General features: G+C 33.7%; 1 long non-coding RNA gene across 1 annotated transcript; it reads left to right on the top strand.

Moving 5' to 3' along the window:
* The first annotated feature begins 3,664 nt into the window (after positions 1-3,664).
* LOC118761106 lies at positions 3,665-21,859 on the top strand. The gene is made up of 3 exons (XR_004997157.1): positions 3,665-3,691; positions 6,174-6,176; positions 21,751-21,859. It is a non-coding gene; the product is annotated as an uncharacterized LOC118761106 (long non-coding RNA).
* The last annotated feature ends 1,188 nt before the right edge of the window (positions 21,860-23,047 follow it).

Below are 23,047 nucleotides of genomic sequence, written 5' to 3'. Positions count from 1 at the left end.
ATTTGTCAGCTGCAGACCACCACCAACAAAATGTGCCTCTTAATCCAGGTGAAATAGATTCTTCAGTTAATGATTCCAATTATTGCATAAATATACTCAATAAAGAACAGAAGGTTGTTTTTGAGTCAAAGAAAAAAAATCCCTCAGGAATTATGAAAGTAACCAAATAATTATTGATGCTCCAGGAGTAAAAGGCAAAACTTACCTGCTGAACTTCCTACTTCCCTATGTTTGCAAAAATGATTGAACTGTGCTTGATACAGCTTCACCAAATGTTACAGTATCATTATTCTTTTCTTCTCTAAGCACAAGGCCCATAATTTTTGGGGAGGATGCCAGTCGATTAGATCGACCTCAGTATGCAACTGGTACTTAATTTATTCGACCCCAAAAGGATGAAAGGCAAAGTCGACCTCGGCAGAATTTGAACTCAGAATATAATGACAGACAAAATACTGCTAAGCATTTTGCCCGGCATGTTAATGTTTCTGCCAGCTTGCCACCTTGTTACAGTAACATTATTAAAACATAACGGGACTGCCTATTCTCATTTCAAGTTTTTTTTTCTGGTACAATCTAAATCAACCAGTAATATCTCCTCATGATACAATCGGTCACCTTCTGCAAAATGCCCAAGCCATTGGTGTATAATGAAGCCCCAATGTGTCTCTGACATCTCAAAGCTTTGAATTGCACACTTCCAAGATGTAATGAATAAAGAGCAACTTCTTTGAGCAAAACTATAGGGTGCTCAATGGAGATTTTTGGCAAATTTTCCACTCCATAAAGCTTAAAATTGTGTACAATTTTTATTTGTTCATTACAAACGTTTCTGCAGTTTTTAAATAAACATTTAACTGATTTTGAAAAACAAATTCCCAAATTATTACATATGATCTTGGTTTGTGTGATAAAAGCAAGCTAGAGAGAACCTTTGAAAAAGTAATCATTAACTAGCTTATCAGACTATTTTTTTTCTCATTTTACTTATTTTATTCATTAGACTGCAGTTATGTTGGGGCACCACTCTGAAGAACTTTATTTGAATGAATCAATCTCAATTCTCTTTTCCTTTTTAAAGTATGGTTCGCATTCTATCAATCTCTTTTGCTGAACTGCCTAGTTATGGAGACATAGATACTAACACTGGTTATCAAACGCCGGGGCAGGAGATACACTAGCACATAGACATGCACACATACATGCATACAAAATTTTTGGTAATTGATTTATACATTTGGAGTCAAGGCAAAGTTTTCAAATCCATGCAAACATGATAATTCTCAATTGTTTGCTGCATTTAAACAAACTGCTTGTTGGAAGTGGGTGAAGGAAGGATTTCAGATATTGTTAATACTGACACATCTTTCCCAGACATCATTATAATTCCATGCTTCCCAACAGTGAAATTCCAAGAAAGATTTGGTTCCATTTATTATGATGATCTGGAAATGCATTACTAAAATGAAGAATGGATATATTTGAGACCTATTTGAATATCATAAAACATCTAAGTGAATTAACTAAATCAGAGGTTCTCAACCATTTTTTGCCAGCTTGCTACCTTGTTACAGTAGCATTATTAAAACATAAATGGATTCTTTGATACTTATTTTACTTGAGTGGACTTTCATAGCATTTGATGTTTTAAAAAATTGTTATATCTTTATAATTGAATATTATTAGGAATTGTATTAAAAAAATTGTTGAAATATTTTTGTATTGTAGAAGTGTAACCAGTTTTTTGCACATAAATTTTAACAAGAAATGCTTCAATGGATCCTTCCACCAAGGGTTATGTGGACTCCAATTGAGAACCATGGACAAAATGATGAAATTATGAATAAGATTCCTGAAATATGATTACACTAAGAGGTGTAGATTCAGTAGCAGAAGAAAACCAAGTTATTCATTATCTCACTAAATTTTTTGAAGTTATTAGATATAAGCCCTATTCACATAATCAAAACACAGATAGAAGTTCCAGTAATGCTTCTCCAAAACTTAGACCATAAAACGATCACTGCACTAGTAATTGATTTATGGTTATCAGTGCTACTGATAATTTAGTGAGAGTCAGCAAACTCAGTCATGTTGATGCTTGAAGAGTGTTAATGGTTCAGCTAACACTGATTTAGTGTTCAATCTGAAAAAAGTACAATTTGTTATAAGGCCTGATTTTGTTACGTTCATAAATTAATATCAAGAACTAAATTTAGAGAGGTATGGGCTGTATCCTCCAACCCCACTGTTCGCAGAATCTTAACTAAGAACGTTGTTGCTCTCTTCCAAGGCAAAGCAATGGAGTTGGAAGATGGTAACATGTACAGAATATTGCTGCCAGCCAACAAACCTGAGAATATTTGCTGACCAAAGAGAATTTAACTGCACAACCAGTAAGACACATTATAATGATGAAGACAGGATCTTAACTAAAAATATTGTTTAAAGAGAAGTCATCAGAGTAAATGTAAATATCATACAATGTATATACTAAATTTAAAGAATATGAAATAAAATATTTCCAAAATAAATACTTTTAACTAAACAATATTAAAATATTGTTTATTAAGCCTTCGCTTAAATTTTTATAATTTATTCAATTTAAAAGCTTTCTAATATAATATTTACATTTTGTAACATTAAAAACAAAGTTATTAAGTTGATGATTCTTTCAGAGACTTACATTTAAACAGACTATATATTATATGAAAGGTAGCATTTTAAGTGAAAAAATTTAAATTTAAATTAAAGTTTTTGTCTTTTTGCCACAACAGAGTGATCGCTATCAAACTAGTGTTAAAATGACTAAGACTATTGCAGATGGAACAATTGTGATTACTGATGGATGTTATTAACCTACCAGCTGCTAACCATAACTCAGCTATGAAGCTAAAATGAAATATATTGACAGCCAAGCAATATAGAGGTAAGCAGAGTTAATTGCTTTGTCAAGAGAGACAACCTAGTGTTTGAAGTAAGGTTTCAATAGATGGCCATGTATGTGATCAGTAGTACACAACTTGTCTTCCTAGCTATTGTACTTCATCTTATAGCATATGAGTGCAGTCTCAGCATGTTTTATGCATTACATATCATATACATTTAACGAAAATTCTATGTATTCTCCAATATAATCATAACTTTAAGATTTAAAGATTCCGGCTGAAATAGTGTTTATGATTAGTCACCTTCTTTCTGGATGAAAGCTAAAAGTATTTTGTCAGTAACTTATGTATAAGGGCTATCAATATATTGCCTACTGATATTTGACCATTTGAAATACTAAAACTATTCATTTGTCAGTGAATGAAGAAAAATAATGTAGACTGCATTGCTAAATGCTTAACCAATCATTTGTCAGTTGCCAGTGTTATATCATCTGGGCTGAATAATGATACTTTTAAACAGATGAGAAGCCAAAACTAGTTAAGTGTCTTCACATAAAATACATGTAGTAGAATACTGGCATGTGACTTCAAAGCCAGGTATCCACGCAGATATACCATCAAATCAGCTATTCTACTGCTAACATTCTATATGTGTTAGCATGTGTATTGCATAACATACAAATTCTGTCATCTATTATAAGTATGAATGCAGATAGAAACATTTGCACATGCGAGTGCACACACACACACACTCACTCACACACTCACACACACACACACACACACACAATTATATATATGTATGTGGAATAGACTCAACAATTATATGAAATATTGATCAACTATCATCATCATAATTTAACGTCCTCTTTCCATGCTGGCATGGGTTGACTAAAAACTGATAAGCCAGTGGGATGCTCCAGGTTCCGATCTGATTTGGCAAGGTTTCTATGACTGGATGCCCTTCCTAATGCCAACCACTCCAAGAGTAAAATATATATATATATATATATATATATATATATATATATATTGTTGTTGTTGTTGTTAGTGGTGGTCTTAAATGCTTTTGCAATCTCAGCTGAAGACAATTTTATAGTGGCTATGCAAAAGATTAAAGCATTTTAATCAGTGATTTCAACTATTCTATTAACATAGCTTCCAAAGATTTAGAAATAAATAATTGATCCCTATTTTTAAAAAAGTGTTAGGTTTGCTGAAGAGCTTCTGGTTGTTAAATTTAGAATCCTTAGCAACAAATTAGAAAGAATATAAGCTCATTTGTTGTTTTTGCTGATGCATTTATAATTATCAGTGTACAATTTTTATTTGTTCATTACAAACGTTTCTGCAGTTTTTAAATAAACATTTAACTGATTTTGAAAATCAAATTCCCAAATTATTACATATGATCTTGGTTTGTGTGATAAAAGCAAGCTAGAGAGAACCTTTGAAAAAGTAATCATTAACTAGCTTATCAGACTATTTTTTTTTTTTCATTTTACTTATTTTATTCATTAGACTGCAGTTATGTTAGAGCACCACTCTGAAGAACTTTATTTGAATGAATCAATCTCAATTTTCTTTTCCTTTTTAAAGTATGGTATGCATTCTATCAATCTCTTTTGCTGAACTGCCTAGTTATGGAGACATAGACACTAACACTGGTTATCAAACGCCGGGGCAGGAGATACACTGGCACAAAGACATGCACACGTATATGCATACATGATCCCAAGGACAAAGAAATAAGAACCCACAATATGGCAGAAGCCATAGCCGCTCATAATAAAGAGGAATACTGGTGGAATGTTTCAGTGAAGATCTCAATAAAATGTAAGCAGAACAGACCTGATATAAGGATTTGGGATAGAGAAGCGAAACTGTGAACAGTTGTGGGAATTAGCTGCCCAGCGGATGTTAAGATAAAGCTGAAGTTCAGTGAAAAAGAGAATACCTAAGCTGAACTATTGAGAAATCTGCAGTTACTCTATCCAGATTACAAGTTCAGGTTTATACCTGTAATTATTGGGGCCCTGGGATATGTAACACACTACCTAAATACCAATCTTGAGAAATTAGGCTTTTCAAAACCAGCAAGGAGAAAGCTAATTTGAGACTACAGATCCAGTCCATTACTGGAACTGTAAAAATCTGTAAAACTTTCCAGAAGTTTATCATTTAAATGTACATGAGCATATCTAGATATGCAACTATATGCATGAGAATACATACATAAAACATAAAAATCTGTACGTACATACATACATACAAACAAACAAAATAACTGTTGTTGATGTTAAAATTCCAATGAAGGAGCCTTGGATCTAGGTTAGAATTTCTTTCTGTATTGGCAAGAAATCTTGAAATAAAACCGAATGAGGACATACATAGATAGTACATATATATATACACATATATATATATATATATGGTGGTCTCTTTTCAGTTTCCATCTACCAAACCTACTCACAAGGCTTTGGTCTGCCTAAGGCAAACCAAAGACATTTGTCCAAGATACCATGCAGTGAGACTGAACCTGGAACCATGTGGTTGAGAAGTAAACTTCTTACCACACAGCTACACCTATGCCTATTCTTTTTGCTCAAAAGTTTGATCAAGATTCTGTTCATGAATGCATGTAATATAAAAAAAAGTACAGTATTTATCCTTGCATAATACATACTTGTGTAGAATATTTCTTCCTAATTATGATGAAATTCCAGAAAAATATCTCATGCAGATATTTTTCATTAATATTTTTTTATTTCTTTACTACCCACAAGGGGTTAAACACAGAGGGGACAAACAAGGACAGAAAAATTGATTAAGTCGATTATATTGACCCCAGTGCATAACTGGTACTTAATTTATCGACCCCAAAAGGATGAAAGGCAAAGTCAACCTCAGCGGAATTTGAACTCAGAACGTAACGGCAGACGAAATATGGCTATGCATTTTGCCTGGCATGCTAACGTTTCTGCCAGCTCATAATATTATATGAACAAATCGAATGTTTAGACAGATTTAGTATAATTGCTGTATAAAATGAACTATAACGGTTATCATGTCTTAAACAAAATACAAATTGAAATTTGAAAGTCATCTTTGAACTTCACTGGTGTAGGCTGCACCTGCAGGAAAGTCCGCAGAGGGGAAATTACATGATTATGTTTCTTCTATCAGTTTGATTTTGATAATAACAATATATTTAAATAAATTTGTACTCTGTTTTACTATCCACTTTATTCAGTGATGCACTCATGGACGTGTTGTCACAAGACAGTTTGTTTATCAGTTGATGCTTTAAAGCCCCAGAAACATTTCATTCTGAATTTTTTTTTAAATATGAACTTTTTAAAATTCTTGTTTTGAACAGACTTTCATGGGCAAGCAAACTCTTTATCTGCAGGAAAAAAAAAAAAAGACTCACAAGCTTAATAAATTGAAGCACAGCAATTGAAATTTTCATAAAACCAAAAACACCCATGTTTCATATGTAATTTTATGGGACATACATTGTGTCAACACTTTACAAAGAAAGTATTTATTTATTTATTGTATGAATATCTGACTAGATAAAAGCAAAACCAGTGTTTCGTTGATATCAATATCAGTTTTATTTTCTGATCAATTCATATCAGCAATTATGAGTAAAATTTTGTTGAATTTAATGGGACATTGATCAATATGATAGCCAGTGTAATTCTATGAACATTTAATATGTTATCACTATCATGAAAAATGCAACATTATTTTAAAATCTTCTTTATACATCAATAAACCTAGATGATAGGTATAAATTACTTGTCAATTTGCTGTTCAGAATAGAACAATGCACTTGGGGCCTGAAAAAAATTGGTAATATTTAGTTCTCGAGTAAGGTGATGAGCTTGCAGAATTGTTATCATGCTGAACAAAATATTTTGTGGCATTTCATCCACTTTTGCATTCTGAAATTCAAATTCCTTTTAGGTTGACTTTACCTTTCCTTCTTTTGGGGGTGAATGAAATAAGTGGTAGTTGTACCCTGGGGTTGAGGTAATCAGCTTCTCCCTTTAGATGATCAAATTGACCCAGCACTTATTTTAAGTTTGGTTTGCATTTTCTCTCATTGTGTGTGTGTGTGTGTGTATATATATTTTCTATTTTCTCTCCCTGCTTATTTCTGTGTTCCTTTTTGTTGAAGAGTATAGGCTCGAAACATAAAAGACTTTCTCACTTCCCAAGTGTTAAACTAATATATCTATTTGTTGATTACACACCCATCTTCATCTGCTGGTTTTTTGTAAATTCTCACTATATATATATATATATATATCAAGGGAGAGTTTACGAAAAAAACAAAAGACAAAGACAGGTGATGTGCAAAACAAACAAATGTATTAGTATAACGTTCAGGAATAGAAAAAAGTCTTTTACGTTTCGATTCAATAAAATCGCCATTAGCTTCTACTTCAACATCCAGACGACTTCAGAATCTCCTACAACTCTTCTGGATGGTCTCCTTGTTTAAGTTGGTCAATGCTGCCATAATTCTTCCCTTCAGTTCACCTTTTATGCTGCAAGAAGTTTTGTTGGTCTCTCCACACATTTTAATCAAGGGGTTTGCAGTCTGAAGAGTTAGGTGGCCTGATGTTAAGGGTGATGTGGTGTGTTGCAGAAATTGTCTGACAGCCATGACTGGGTTCTCCTGCTTGTGTGTCATGGCACAGAGTCCTGTTGCCAGACATAGGGCCTTCTGGAAGCCACCCTCTTGACTCAGGGCAACACTAACTTCGGCCGTGTGGGAAGATGAATGGAGGCATAATGTCTCCAGCACTTGTGACCACTCCAAACACCATGACGTTGACTGGATGTTTAATTTTTATCACTCTTGGTACATGTCCTCAGATTGCACTGTCCTCAGACTGACATGTAAACACTCTGAAATCTTTGTATTGTGAATGCCAAGCAGTGCAGCATATCGTTTACAAATTTCTGGCAGAGTGAGTTGCATCATGGTGGTGTTTTTCTCACAGATAGTGCCCAACTGACCCTGCTATACTGTGTAGTTGACAAAGTCAAAAAGAAATAATCTACATGAGCAAAATTAAAAGTAGAAAGTGGTGACAATTTACCGATCACACCCTGTATATATATATATATATATATATATATATATACTAAGCAATAAAGCGTTTAGCAACGAATTGCCTTACCACATACCGAATTTAGAAATAGCAGTCAAAGAGTTATAGCTATTTCTTCTACTAAAAAAGGAGATCTCAGTAAAAACAGCAATTGGAAGGCAGACACAAACAGGTAAGAGAGAATGAATTGACGGCAATCTATCATACAATTTTAAGTTATCTACGGACGTACGTTTCGAAATCAAGTTTTTAGGAAAGCATAAGAATTAAATATTAAATAATTCTATCTTACCAAAACTTCTTTTCTCTTCAGCGTAGAATACTATAATCATAAATGATTATATATTGAATTTTGAGATACTAGAAGGCACCAACTCAACTCAGTATCAGAGCGAGCTAGAATCCGCAACTAGTATCACCAATTCAATGTGTGAATGAAAAGATTGTGTCACCAGCCCCTTCCCACCCGCGTGTAGCCAAAACAAGATGATGTGGTCATCTACTGAGATAAAATATGGTTATCCGCAATAATGAAGGGTGAAATTAATTAATTTGGAATAATTATCAATTACACCAAGTAGTCTTCGGCATGTAAAAGCCTCATTCGAGGAAAATTTAAGTAATACTAAGCAATAAAGGGTTTAGCAACGAATTGCCTTACCACATACCGAATTTAGAAATAGCAGTCAAAGAGTTATAGCTATTTCTTCTACTAAAAAGGGAGATCTCAGTAAAAACAGCAATTGGAAGGCAGACACAAACAGGTAAGAGAGAATGAATTGACGGCAATCTATCATACAATTTTGAGTTATCTACGGACGTACGTTTCGAAATCAAGTTTTTAGGAAAGCATAAGAATTAAATATTAAATAATTCTATCTTACCAAAACTTCTTTTCTCTTCAGCGTAGAATACTATAATCATAAATGATTATATATTGAATTTTGAGATACTAGAAGGCACCAACTCAACTCAGTATCAGAGCGAGCTAGAATCCGCAACTAGTATCACCAAATTCAATGTGTGAATGAAAAGATTGTGTCACCAGCCCCTTCCCACCCGCGTGTAGCCAAAACAAGATGCTGTGGTCATCTACTGAGATAAAATATGGTTATCCGTAATAATGAAGGGTGAAATTAATTAATTTGGAATAATTATCAATTACACCAAGTAGTCTTCGGCATGTAAAAGCCTCATTCGAGGAAAATTTAAGTAATACTAAGCAATAAAGGGTTTAGCAACGAATTGCCTTACCACATACCGAATTTAGAAATAGCAGTCAAAGAGTTATAGCTATTTCTTCTACTAAAAAGGGAGATCTCAGTAAAAACAGCAATTGGAAGGCAGACACAAACAGGTAAGAGAGAATGAATTGACGGCAATCTATCATACAATTTTAAGTTATCTACGGACGTACGTTTCGAAATCAAGTTTTTAGGAAAGCATAAGAATTAAATATTAAATAATTCTATCTTACAAAACTTCTTTTCTCTTCAGCGTAGAATACTATAATCATAAATGATTATATATTGAATTTTGAGATACTAGAAGGCACCAACTCAACTCAGTATCAGAGCGAGCTAGAATCCGCAACTAGTATCACCAAATTCAATGTGTGAATGAAAAGATTGTGTCACCAGCCCCTTCCCACCCGCGTGTAGCCAAAACAAGATGCTGTGGTCATCTACTGAGATAAAATATGGTTATCCGTAATAATGAAGGGTGAAATTAATTAATTTGGAATAATTATCAATTACACCAAGTAGTCTTCGGCATGTAAAAGCCTCATTCGAGGAAAATTTAAGTAATACTAAGCAATAAAGGGTTTAGCAACGAATTGCCTTACCACATACCGAATTTAGAAATAGCAGTCAAAGAGTTATAGCTATTTCTTCTACTAAAAAGGGAGATCTCAGTAAAAACAGCAATTGGAAGGCAGACACAAACAGGTAAGAGAGAATGAATTGACGGCAATCTATCATACAATTTTGAGTTATCTACGGACGTACGTTTCGAAATCAAGTTTTTAGGAAAGCATAAGAATTAAATATTAAATAATTCTATCTTACCAAAACTTCTTTTCTCTTCAGCGTAGAATACTATAATCATAAATGATTATATATTGAATTTTGAGATACTAGAAGGCACCAACTCAACTCAGTATCAGAGCGAGCTAGAATCCGCAACTAGTATCACCAAATTCAATGTGTGAATGAAAAGATTGTGTCACCAGCCCCTTCCCACCCGCGTGTAGCCAAAACAAGATGCTGTGGTCATCTACTGAGATAAAATATGGTTATCCGTAATAATGAAGGGTGAAATTAATTAATTTGGAATAATTATCAATTACACCAAGTAGTCTTCGGCATGTAAAAGCCTCATTCGAGGAAAATTTAAGTAATACTAAGCAATAAAGGGTTTAGCAACGAATTGCCTTACCACATACCGAATTTAGAAATAGCAGTCAAAGAGTTATAGCTATTTCTTCTACTAAAAAAGGAGATCTCAGTAAAAACAGCAATTGGAAGGCAGACACAAACAGGTAAGAGAGAATGAATTGACGGCAATCTATCATACAATTTTAAGTTATCTACGGACGTACGTTTCGAAATCAAGTTTTTAGGAAAGCATAAGAATTAAATATTAAATAATTCTATCTTACCAAAACTTCTTTTCTCTTCAGCGTAGAATACTATAATCATAAATGATTATATATTGAATTTTGAGATACTAGAAGGCACCAACTCAACTCAGTATCAGAGCGAGCTAGAATCCGCAACTAGTATCACCAAATTCAATGTGTGAATGAAAAGATTGTGTCACCAGCCCCTTCCCACCCGCGTGTAGCCAAAACAAGATGCTGTGGTCATCTACTGAGATAAAATATGGTTATCCGTAATAATGAAGGGTGAAATTAATTAATTTGGAATAATTATCAATTACACCAAGTAGTCTTCGGCATGTAAAAGCCTCATCATTCGAGGAAAATTTAAGTAATACTAAGCAATAAAGGGTTTAGCAACGAATTGCCTTACCACATACCGAATTTAGAAATAGCAGTCAAAGAGTTATAGCTATTTCTTCTACTAAAAAGGGAGATCTCAGTAAAAACAGCAATTGGAAGGCAGACACAAAATATATATATATATATATATATATATATATATATATATATATATTCATATACATAGACTAATAGATAGATAGAGGCCAAGTTTTCAACTATCAAACTCATTCACTGGGCATAGATTAGCTTGGAACCATCATGGAAGGTGCTTATCATGCCACTGGCATATAATAGGATTGAAACCCAAACATACAAAGTTGCAAAGTGCATTGCTTAATCCAAACAGCCATACTTGACCTGAAAATTTGTACTGTTAATTTCAGTGATATTTCATATATGTCAATTATGTCATCATTAAAATTAGATTATTGAATATTTTGCTTCAGGAAATATGTAACAATTTGCTATAAGAGAGGGAATTTAGTTATTCTGTCTATAAATCTGAACACAATAAATAAAAAAACTGAAATGCTTTGTGATTTTATTATCCATTGTATGGAGGCAGATGTCTTTGTATTCAGTTAGAGTAAAAGACTAATTAGCATAATGCAATGCCTTACGGCAAGCCGTTTATCTAATATTATTGCAGTAAGAGTCACAATAGCCAGGTATCTTTCTCTCTCTCTCTCTCACACATCACCACCACCACCACCACCACCACCACCACCACCACCACCACTACCACCACCACCATTATGTATGTATGTCTATATGTATGTATGTATGTATGCATGTATGCATGTATGTACGTATTATAAATCTTCCACTGAGGACGGAGCTGCTTTCCAAGAAAGATATAAGGCTCCTTGTATGTACGTACATATGTATGTATGTATGTATGTATGTATGTATGTGTATATGCATGCATATGTATGTATGTATGTATGTATGTATGTGTGTATGCATGTATTTATGTATGTATGTATGCATGTTTGTATGTATGTATGTGTATATGCATGTATGTATGTATGTATGTATGTATGTATGTATGTATGTATGTATGTACGTATGTGTGTATGTGTGTATGCATGTGTGTATGCATGTATGTATGTATGTATATATGTATGTGTATATGCATGCATGTATGTATGTATGTATATATGTATGTATGTATGTAGTGAGATGAATCAAAGCTTTTTTTATAGATTTTTCACTGATGATTTTGGCAACTTGTATTTCGATGTTACTTCATTAATTTGATACAACTTGTCCAATCAACACTGAATTGTTTATTCTTTATTTTCATATATAACATATAAACATAAATCGATCATTTGTCATTTTGTAGCTTTGATAATGAACTTTAAGACACTTGCAATTAGAGCCTTTTTTATGCTGCCTGTGAAAAAACGGATTGAGTGTAAGTTAGCAACAAACAGAAATTGATGATAATGGAAAGAACTGTCAATGAACGTGTAGCACAAAACTGCTTCAGAGGTTTCAAGGATAGTGTCACCAATCTCAAAGTTAAACTAAGATCAGAAAGACCTTTTGTGTGAAGATGTGGCCTCGCTTGTATTGGTTGAACAACAGCCAAGCGCAAGCGCCTGTACATTGTTGGCAGAACTTCATCCTTCACAAAGCTCTATTTCTCAACACTTCTATAAGCTCAGACTTGTGAACAGACAGTCAAGAAGGTCCTCATGAAATGCTGGTTAATCTTTGAGATGCTCAATTTTGACAGCAAATTGTAACTGGGGATGAAAAATGAATCTATTTTAGTAATCTTATAAAGAGAAATCAGTGGTTTTGTACCAGCCAGGCTTTAGAACGTGTTGTCAAACAAGGGCAGTTTGAACAGAAGGTCATGATGTATGCTTGGTGGAATTATGAAGGGGTGTTGCACTTTGAGCTTGTTCCGGACGGTCATGCTGTGGAAAGTAACTCTGATGCTCAACAACTGCATTGAGTATATGATGCTTTGAAAGCCTGCTATATGGTATTGGTGAACCAAAGATGCACACTCCTACAGCATGACAATGCCTCAACAGACATTGTCAATATGACCAAGAGCAAACTTCAGGAACATGAGGGGCTGGAAGTGCTGCCTCACTGTGCCTACAGTCCAGAGTTTGCACCATCAGATGACAACCTTTTCTCATCTGTGGCTCATTTCCTGCATGGGTAGAGGTTCAACAATATGAATGAGATTGAAAATGGGTGTTGGGAGTCTTTTGCTTCCAAACCAGACAAATGGGTTTTTGGCAGAACAATGGCAACAGACTAATGGGTTTTTGGCAGAACAATTGCATCAGACAGAAGAATATGATAGGATAAATTTTGATGAATAAACGTTTACCTATGTAATTTGTTTGAACTATTAATTAAAGCTAGAAATATGAAATACTTTTGACTTAACTCGGTATGTATGAATGAATGTATGTACATATGCATGTGTGTTTGTGTGTGTTACATTGCAAAATGGCATGATTCAAATATATTAAGCCTTCATTCTTCCTCTTGAGGCTCTTCCTCTTTTTGTTTCTTTTCTTTTATGTATTTTTCTTTCCCCTGATGAAGCTCCATGTTCCAGATCAGATTTGTTATAAAATATGACGAATATTATTCTCAGAATTTTCTTTAGCATCACTGTGGGACATTGGAAGCAGAAATAGCTGTCAGATGGGATAAAGTCTTTGTATTAAAAAACAATAATCGATAGCAGTCAAATGTTGTTGATCAAGATTTCTCCATTTTCTGCTTAATTTATATATATATTATATTATATTATCATCATCATTGTTTAACATCCGTCTTCCATACTGTCATAGGTGGGGCATATTATATCGTTATATTATACACACACAAATATGCACAGACACACCACACACACAGACACACAGACACACACACACACACACAAACACACACACACACACACACAAACACACACACAAACACACTCACACATGCACATACACATGTCATTACATCATCATTTTAACATCCACTTTTTTATGCTTGCATGGGTCAGACAAAGTTTATTGAAGCAGATTTTCTATGGCTGGAAGCTCTTCCAATTACCAACCCTTGTCTCTTTCTAAACAAGGGATTTTTTTCCAGACATGTTTTCATAAAATATTGAAAATGAATGACACTACTTGCATGATAGTGACACTCATTTACAATTTGTAACACATTTACAATCAATATCAAGACAACAAAACACAAACACACACACACACATACATGTATATGCACATGCATATATGTATATTTCTCATCAACCTATCTATCTATCTATCTATCTATCATCTATCTATCTATCTATCTATCTATCTATCATCTATCTATCTATCTATCTATCTATCTGTCTGTCTGTCTGTCTGTCTGTATGTATGTATATATATATGCACATCCACACGTACACATATATGTATATATATAATCATACATATGTAAAAAGACTTTCTCACTTTCCAGAGTGTCAAATTAATACACCTGCTTGTTGTTCATACACCTGTCTTTGTCTTTTGTTTTTCTGTAAATTTCGACTATATATATATATAAACAAAGTAAATAGAATATGGAGAAATATTGATCAGCAACAATTGACTAACATCGAATATTACTTTTTAATAAAAAGACTTTATCCCATCTAACAGCTGTTTCTGGAACATGGAGCTTCATCAGAGCGAAGAAAAATACATAAGATAAAATACAAGAAAATAAAATAAAAGAAGAGCCTTGAGAAGGATAAGAAAGGCTTAATATATTTAAATCATACCGTTTTACATATGTGACGCTCCAGGACGTTGAGTAAATGACTACACTATAAATATTAATTCGTGGGTTAATTTTTCTTTAAGGGTAACAAGGTGTATGAATAATAAAAAAGTAAAATAAAAACTTTATCATAACGGGATATGCCAATAGGTCTAGAAAAAGAGTGAGTGGCAGTGTCATAACATTTAGAAGTAATCAGAATAGATCTTAATATTATGTTAATAGTGTTAATTAATAGTTTATCCTAATATTAGGATATTATTCTCAGAATTTTCAATGGCAACACCAAGGGACATTGGAAGCAGAAACAGCTGTTAGATGAGATAGAGTCTTTACATTAAAAAGTAAGTATCGATCTTAGTCAATTGTTGTTGATCCATATTTCTTCATTTTCTGTTTACTTTAAATCTGATTCCTGATAAATTCATGTTTATCTTTGTCATTATCTGTATCCTGAGAGCATAATATACTTGCATATATATGCCCAAGGTTAACATAGGTAATTATACTGCTAGTAAAATGGATATTTTTATCCCTCAGATAGTTATTTGAACTCTAACTCTACTAACCTTATATATATATATATAAATATATATATATATATAAATATATATATATATAATATATATATATATATATTATATATATTTCTTAACTACCCACAAGGGGCTAAATATAGAGGGGACAAACAAGGACAGACAAATGGATTAAGTCGATTACATCGACCCCAGTGCGAAACTGGTACTTTATTTATCGACCGCGAAAGGATGAAAGGCAAAGTCTACCTCGGCGGAATTTGAACTCAGAACGTAATGTCAGACGAAATACTGCTAAGCATTTTGCCCGGGGCGCTAACGTTTCTGCCAGCTCGCCTTATATATATATATATCTAATAGCTGGTCATTCAACCCTATTATCAACCCTATTATCTCCCCTTATTTCGCTCTCGCGTCTCATGTTTGATCTTTGACCTCTGGCCGAAATCAGATCGCCATGTTGATTCGTTAGTTACTGCACGCATTTTTTTCTCTCCTTCTTTCTGTGTTTTTTTTCTCTCTGTGTATCTTTCTGTTGAAGAGCGTAGGCTCGAAACGTTAAAGACTTGTTTTATTTATATTTCCTGAGCGCCATACTAATACAATTGTTTGTTTGTTTTCCACCTGCCTTCGTCTTTTGTCTATTTTCATAAAGCTTCCCGTTATATATATATATATATACGAGAAAGAAGCAACAAGAATGGATAGGTTTTTAGTACAATCGTTTCATACAAGGACAGGTTTTATTAAAAGTTGCAAAGATTACAGCATATAAACGAGTCCCGTACTCATCAGCTAAAATACATGTGAGATCTCTAGACATCCTAGTGTTTGAGGCTATACTCATGAAGTAATGTAGATAATTAACATAAACAGATTTCTGATTTTTGATACCTACCTCATTGTGTTCAACCATTGAAAAATTTATCGCCTGTGAATATGAAATTCATCTCCATTTCTCTGGAAATTTACATCTACACCATTGGAATTTGTGCATCTATACAAAGGATTAATTCACCCTCTCTGTAATGCTAATAAGCAGGAATTGAGACCCACCTCGTTGTAATTAACAATGGATAAATTTGTCTTCTGTGAGTATATAATCCCTCATCATATCTATGGAAATTCATATGGATTAGGTCACCTTCTCTGTGATGCTATCAAAACTTTTTTAAAATTCTGTGATAAGACTGTACATCATCTTTAAAGAACTTTAATGAACTTTAGAAATCTGTTTATGTTAATTATCTACATTACTTCATGAGTATAGCCTCAAACACTAGGATGTCTAGAGATCTCACATGTATTTTAGCTGATGAGTACGGGACTCGTTTATATGCTGTAATCTTTGCAACTTTTAATAAAACCTGTCCTTGTATGAAACGATCGTACTAAAAACCTATCCATTCTTGTTGCTTCTTTCTCGCTTATAATCACCCCACATTACTGTATTGTTAAATCAGTATAGTTTTTTTTGGTGCATCTAAGTTAGGTACCATATTCAAGTAATTCATTTAAATTAACTTGAATCTTTATTGCTCTTTGTATATATATATATATATATATATATATATAGATATATATATATTATATATGTATAACCACCCACTTATGAGTACCCCTCATTCATTGGAGAATAAACTTTGCTTGCGAAGACCTATTGAGACAAGTGAAATCAAATCAAAATCACTGACATGGCTGATAACAGTACGGCTTGATTGGCACTCATGCCAGTGGAATGTTAAAAGCACATCCAAGCATGATCATTGCCAGGGCAACTGATTGGCTCCCATGCTGGTGGCATGTTAAAAGCACCATTCAAGTGTGGTCATTGCCACCGTTGCCTTACCAGCACATGTGCCGGTGGCATGTGAAAAACAAGATACGAGTATGGTCATTGTCAGTGGCACCTGACTGGCTCCCATGCAGGTAGCAGATAAACAAAAAACACCTTTTGAGCATGGTTGTTGCCAGAATCGTCTGACTGGCCCTTATGCCAGTGGCACGAAAAAGCATCTACTACATCCTTGGAGTGGCTGGCATTAGGAAGGCCATCCAGCTGTAGAAACTTTGACAGATCAGACTGAGCCTGGTGCAGCCTTCTGGCTCACCAGTACTCAGCCAAACCTTCCAGCCCATGCCAGCATGGAAAGTGGGCATAAAACAACGATGATGATGATGAGGAGGATATATATATATGTATATATATATATATATATTATATATATATATATAGATATATATATATATATTATATATATATATATTATATATATATATATATATATATAATATATATATATATATATATATATATATATATACCGGAGTAAACACATAAATGTGAAACAAGGTGGAAAAAAGAGTACTCAAATACCAGTGGTAGAGTAATATGCTTTATTTAAAGCAGCAGAAAATTCAACAAAACCTGTTACTCTGAGTTGCCGTTTTTGTTGAATTTTCTGCTGCTTTAAATAAAGTATATATATATATATATATATATGTATGTATACATAAATGTGTATATATAAGTATATATATATATATATATATATATATATATATATATATATATATATATATATGTATGTATATATATATATATGTATATATATATATATATATGTATATATACATATATGTACATATGTAGAAATATATATATACATACATATATATATATGCTGGCTTTCCACGTAGTTTCCATCCAGTAAATTCACTCCATATGGACAGTAGAAGACACCTGAATGAATATTTCTCTGTAATGTGATCGAATCTGGAACATGTAATGGCAAAGCAATGTTATTAACCACACATTGATGTTTCCCTGTTTACACATACATGTCTATACATGTGTAGGTTGAATTAAATTGATTTTTTTATCTAAACACATATCAAGATATTTCAAATTCACTGTTAACTGCTGAGCTAAAAGTAACGAGAGGGTGGAAGATGAGAGAGAGAGAGAAAGGATGGTGGCAAAAATTTATTACGTTTTTCACTCTTGTTAGGTATGGTGCATCTGAAGTCATTAGCGCACACATCAACATCAGAATTCTGATGTAATAATAAAATGTTCCTGATATTTCTGCAATTATGTCTACTGAAGGTACCATACTGAGTATGGAATATTGAATTAAATTTGATGTAAAAACTTGCTAAATAACGGCTTTGAAGATCATCGTTGTCATCGTCGATGTCATTGTTATCCTTATTGTCGTTATCATCATCATCATCATCAGGAGCAGCAGCAGCAGCAGCATATGGAACATGAATGCTAATAAGGTGCTTTCTATGTCTGTTTTTGGCATAGTATCTACAGCTTGATGCCCTTCCTAAGGTCAACCACAATACTGGATGATTTTTTTTGTGGAACCAGCATTAGTGAGGTCGTCATGCAACCTGCAAGACTAAGGTCTGCTTTGGCTGAGTTGGGCTGCAGTAGAAGGGAGGCAGCTTTATGCTATAGAATCAGAGGAAGGGAGAAATCTGGAAAGGAAGTAAAATAGGCATGATGCGTGATGCGGTGTCTGCATTGACCCTCAAGATATGAGGGGACAGGAGAACAGAAAGTGAAGGTGGGTAGAGATTGCAAGAGTGTATGGAAGAGTGAGAGATAGTTAGAGATAGGAAATAAGTAAGAGGATGAATATAATGAAGAACAAGCGCAGGGGGGAGATAGGGAAGGGGAAAGAATAAGTAACAACTGTAGAAAGTGGGTAGTATTGATGGGGTATGAGAGATGGTTAATGTATCATCAAGTTGGGAGAGAAAGGAAAGAGATGACTGACAGGGCAGAAAGGAGAGGGTAGGTGGGTGAATAGCTGCAGAATAGTAATAATAGTGATACAGTGGATAAAGGAAGAAAGAGAGAGAATGGGTTAAAGGGTAAGAGAGATGATGTGGTTGGGTAGATTGGGAAATTATAGGGGATGTGGAGACACATGGTGCTGGTGTCTGAAGAGGCTGATTAATGTAAAATTTGGGTGGAGAAGGCAATATTAAGAATAAATGATGAATAGTAATGAAATGATTCCAGGTAGTAAGAGGACACGTGGCATCAGAGAAAAATTGTAATATACAGTTCTGCTTACATTTAATTACAGCAGCAAAATTGCGCTGTCACAGATATGTTGGTTGTCTTGAGGAGAAAATTTGGGTAAATGAAGGTCAGTTGCATGTATTTATACACATCCTGCTTCCAGAATCTCATTTTCTCCAAGGTGGGAGGGTTTTCTCAAGAACATCATATCACAAGTCATCTCTGTTAGATTCATGGTTCTGAGACCAGATTTCACCACTTCATTTCATATCTTCCAAGATCTCTCTCTTCTGCTAGCTCCATCCACATTAAGTGAGTGGCACTTCTTTATACAGCTGTTCTAATTCATATACATCACATGTCCATATGTTGCAAACTAAATCGATTTCTCCTATACCCATATTTTCTTTCAATGCATTTGTACTTTACATTTCCTGTAGACTTACATTGCACATTAAACAAAGTGTGCTAGCTTCACTGTTTCCCCCAGTCCTCTCAAATCCTCTGCAGTCAAAGCCTATATCAAACTGCTATGCAACATTGCTGTTCTAACACAAGTGTCATACAATCTGCTCTTCAATCTGAAGGAAAATACCTTCATTACTAGCAGTAAGGCCATTTTCTAGGCTTAGTTTCCATGCCTGGAATTTCCTCTCTAATTCTCATATAGAGCCAACTATGCAAACTGAATCTTCAGCAAATAAAAGCTCCCATGGGCAGCCACCCTTAAATTCCCTCATGACAGCCTGTAGGACTATAATAAATAGAAGAGGGTTGCCCACTGAACTTTGATGAACTCCTTCCATCATGTGAAATTCATTACTGAAAATATTGTCAACATTCAAATTACATGCTGCATCTTTGTACCTATGAACAAAAATGCAGTTTGTACAGCCTTTATGAGACATTCATCTTCATATAGTTTCCTTTGTAACTACTAAATTATTGCGTGTAGTACCCTACAAAAAATCCTTCTCAAAATTAGTACACAGGTTACAAGACCTTCACACCTTATTCATCTACTCTTAGTTTTCTTAGTAACTTGCAGTCTACAAAGTGTGATAACCTATCAATGTGTGCATGTATATGTGTGTATGTGTACGTGTGTGTGTGTTTGTATGTATGTGTACGCAAATGTCCCCCACCTCTCTCCCCCATCATAATCTTCTTCTCTCTTTGTCTGTCACCCTCTCTCCCTCAACCTTACACCTACTTCATTCCTCAAACACATACAAAAACACCAGGGTGGGCAGTTGCCACCTGAATGCTGACCAGAAGGACAAATTCTAAAAGCGGGTAATTTAATTACTTACAACATGACCGAGACTCCTAAAGCAGTTTAAGTGTTTTCAGATCTCCAGTAGAAAAAAATGCCCAAGCTATACATTTCTATTCAGCTATTTCTGATGTCTGTTAATTTACCTTTACACACTTGAATGTTTCTTAAAACATAACTGTGATATATGTGCAGACATAAAATAAATATCCATATGAAAATAAAGACTGTGATGCCAAAGGTTCATCTGTAACATAAGCAACCAAGAGTAAAGGAAGAGAGGTCTTATAATAGTACACATCTAATTGATTCTAATGTAGAATAATGTGTTTTTCATAAAAGAAAGGAAATACAACATAATAAGATGAATAACTGAAAATAAGTGTAATACATATAAACTCACAATGTCTCTTGGAGAATAAATATGAATAAAATAATATTAAAAGTGCTCTACTTTCTTTTTAAGTAGTTAAATATTATGACAAATGAAATCTTCCAATATATAAAATGTTATATCTTTTTGCTATGCGAATGCTGATGTCATGATAGTGCTTGATGTATTAAAGAAAGCAATTATTAAAATATTAGTAGAAATGATATCTAAATATATAGGAAACTACATACTCTGAATGTACACATAATTAAATGGTGTCTCATTTAAATATTTATTCTAATATCTGTACAAGGTAAACCATGATACTTCCAATATATTGAATTATTTAACTGTGCACATATTTTAATTTGCTTCATCTGAGATATCGAACATGACTGTGACAATAACATTTACATATCAATAATATATGTAATTGCATATTGCACAAAATTTAATTTAATTTTCAACTCCTTCTTAACCAATTTGAACCTTTTTAATATTGATTTATTTACATTTATTCACTGAGAAATGTTGTGAGTATTCATACATTACATCTGTTTTTCTCTTTTCTCACTTGTTCTGTTGTATTTCCCTTCTTTTACAAAATGCTCCTAACTTGCTAATATAAATTACATGCACACACACACGAACACATCATAACAATTTCCTTTTTAAGAGCATGTGTGTTTGAAAAGGTTAAACGAAAGTGTTCACACACTAGAAAAAACTTCTTCCCAAAAAAGGTTAGTACCATCCTGATAAAAAATTTCATAACATTTCTTTAAAAAATAATTTTAAAAAATCACCTTTGCACTTCAAAAATTGTATTAAGTAATTCTCATAGACTTTCAAAAAAAAAAAAAAAAATATATATATACACATGTATATGTAGGCATGTACATATATATATATGCATATATTTATATATTAATTATATTATTATATGATTGAACGCCACGCATCCTTTTCCAAGTAAGTTTTATCTTAATGATTATGATGCGCACTCTTCTCCTTTATTATTTCTTCTCTGTCTATCTCTCTCCCTCTTTTGTTCTTCATCCTTTCTGGTTTTCTCTTCCACCCTTCCCTATTCTTCTCCTCTCCCTTTCACCATTACCTCTCTCTTACTCCTCCTCTTCCTCGACTCTCTCGTCAATGACACATGATCAGAAGGGAAGCCATTTTTTCAACTGCAATCTTCACAAAGACCTGTCAGCTTATCCTGACTCCTTCGTAAGCTGTCTCCTTAAGCATTCACAATAATTTTCCCATCGTCTTAGCTTAACAGCCCTCATCATTTGTTTTTACTGTTTTGTTACTTTTTTTATTGTTTTTACTGTTTTGTTCTTACTCTCCTGTTCTTGTTACCACTTTTACCCTCTGCAAAAATCCCAAATTTTATTTAATTTGCTTTGCGGGAAGGACTGATTCAATGAAGTTGTGTCTTGTCCTTAATTTTGAAACGTGGAGTAGATGAAACATGGACAACTGAAGAAGGAGAATATTCCTTGTGTTGTATGTCTTGTACTCTGTTGTTTTTGTTGTTTGAAATAAGTTAGTTTCTATGTTTTTGTTTTTTTTTCGTTTCTCATTGTGTTCCACGTTTTTTTTTATGTCCTTTACCCATATAGGCATGTATATATACATATATATGTATTGTAGGTATGTACTTATATGTATGTATATATGCATATATTTATATATTAATTATATTATTGCTCTCCATGCCTCAGTCAAACCGTGCAACTCATGCCAGCTTAGAAAACGAGCATTAAACAATGATAATGATGAGGTTTCTTTCAGCTTCCATCTACCAAATCCACTTACAAGTCTTTGGTCAGCCTGATGTTATAGTAGAAGACACTTGCCCAAGGTGTCACTCAGTGAGACTGAACCCAGAACCATGTGGTTGGGAAGCAAGTTTCTTACCACACAGCCATGCCTATATGTGTATATACACACAAACATACATAAACATACATACATGTATGATGGACATCCACT

This window comes from Octopus sinensis, linkage group LG2, assembly GCF_006345805.1.
Source record: "Octopus sinensis linkage group LG2, ASM634580v1, whole genome shotgun sequence".
Taxonomy (NCBI): domain Eukaryota; kingdom Metazoa; phylum Mollusca; class Cephalopoda; order Octopoda; family Octopodidae; genus Octopus; species Octopus sinensis.
This window is presented reverse-complemented; position numbering and strand designations above follow the sequence as displayed.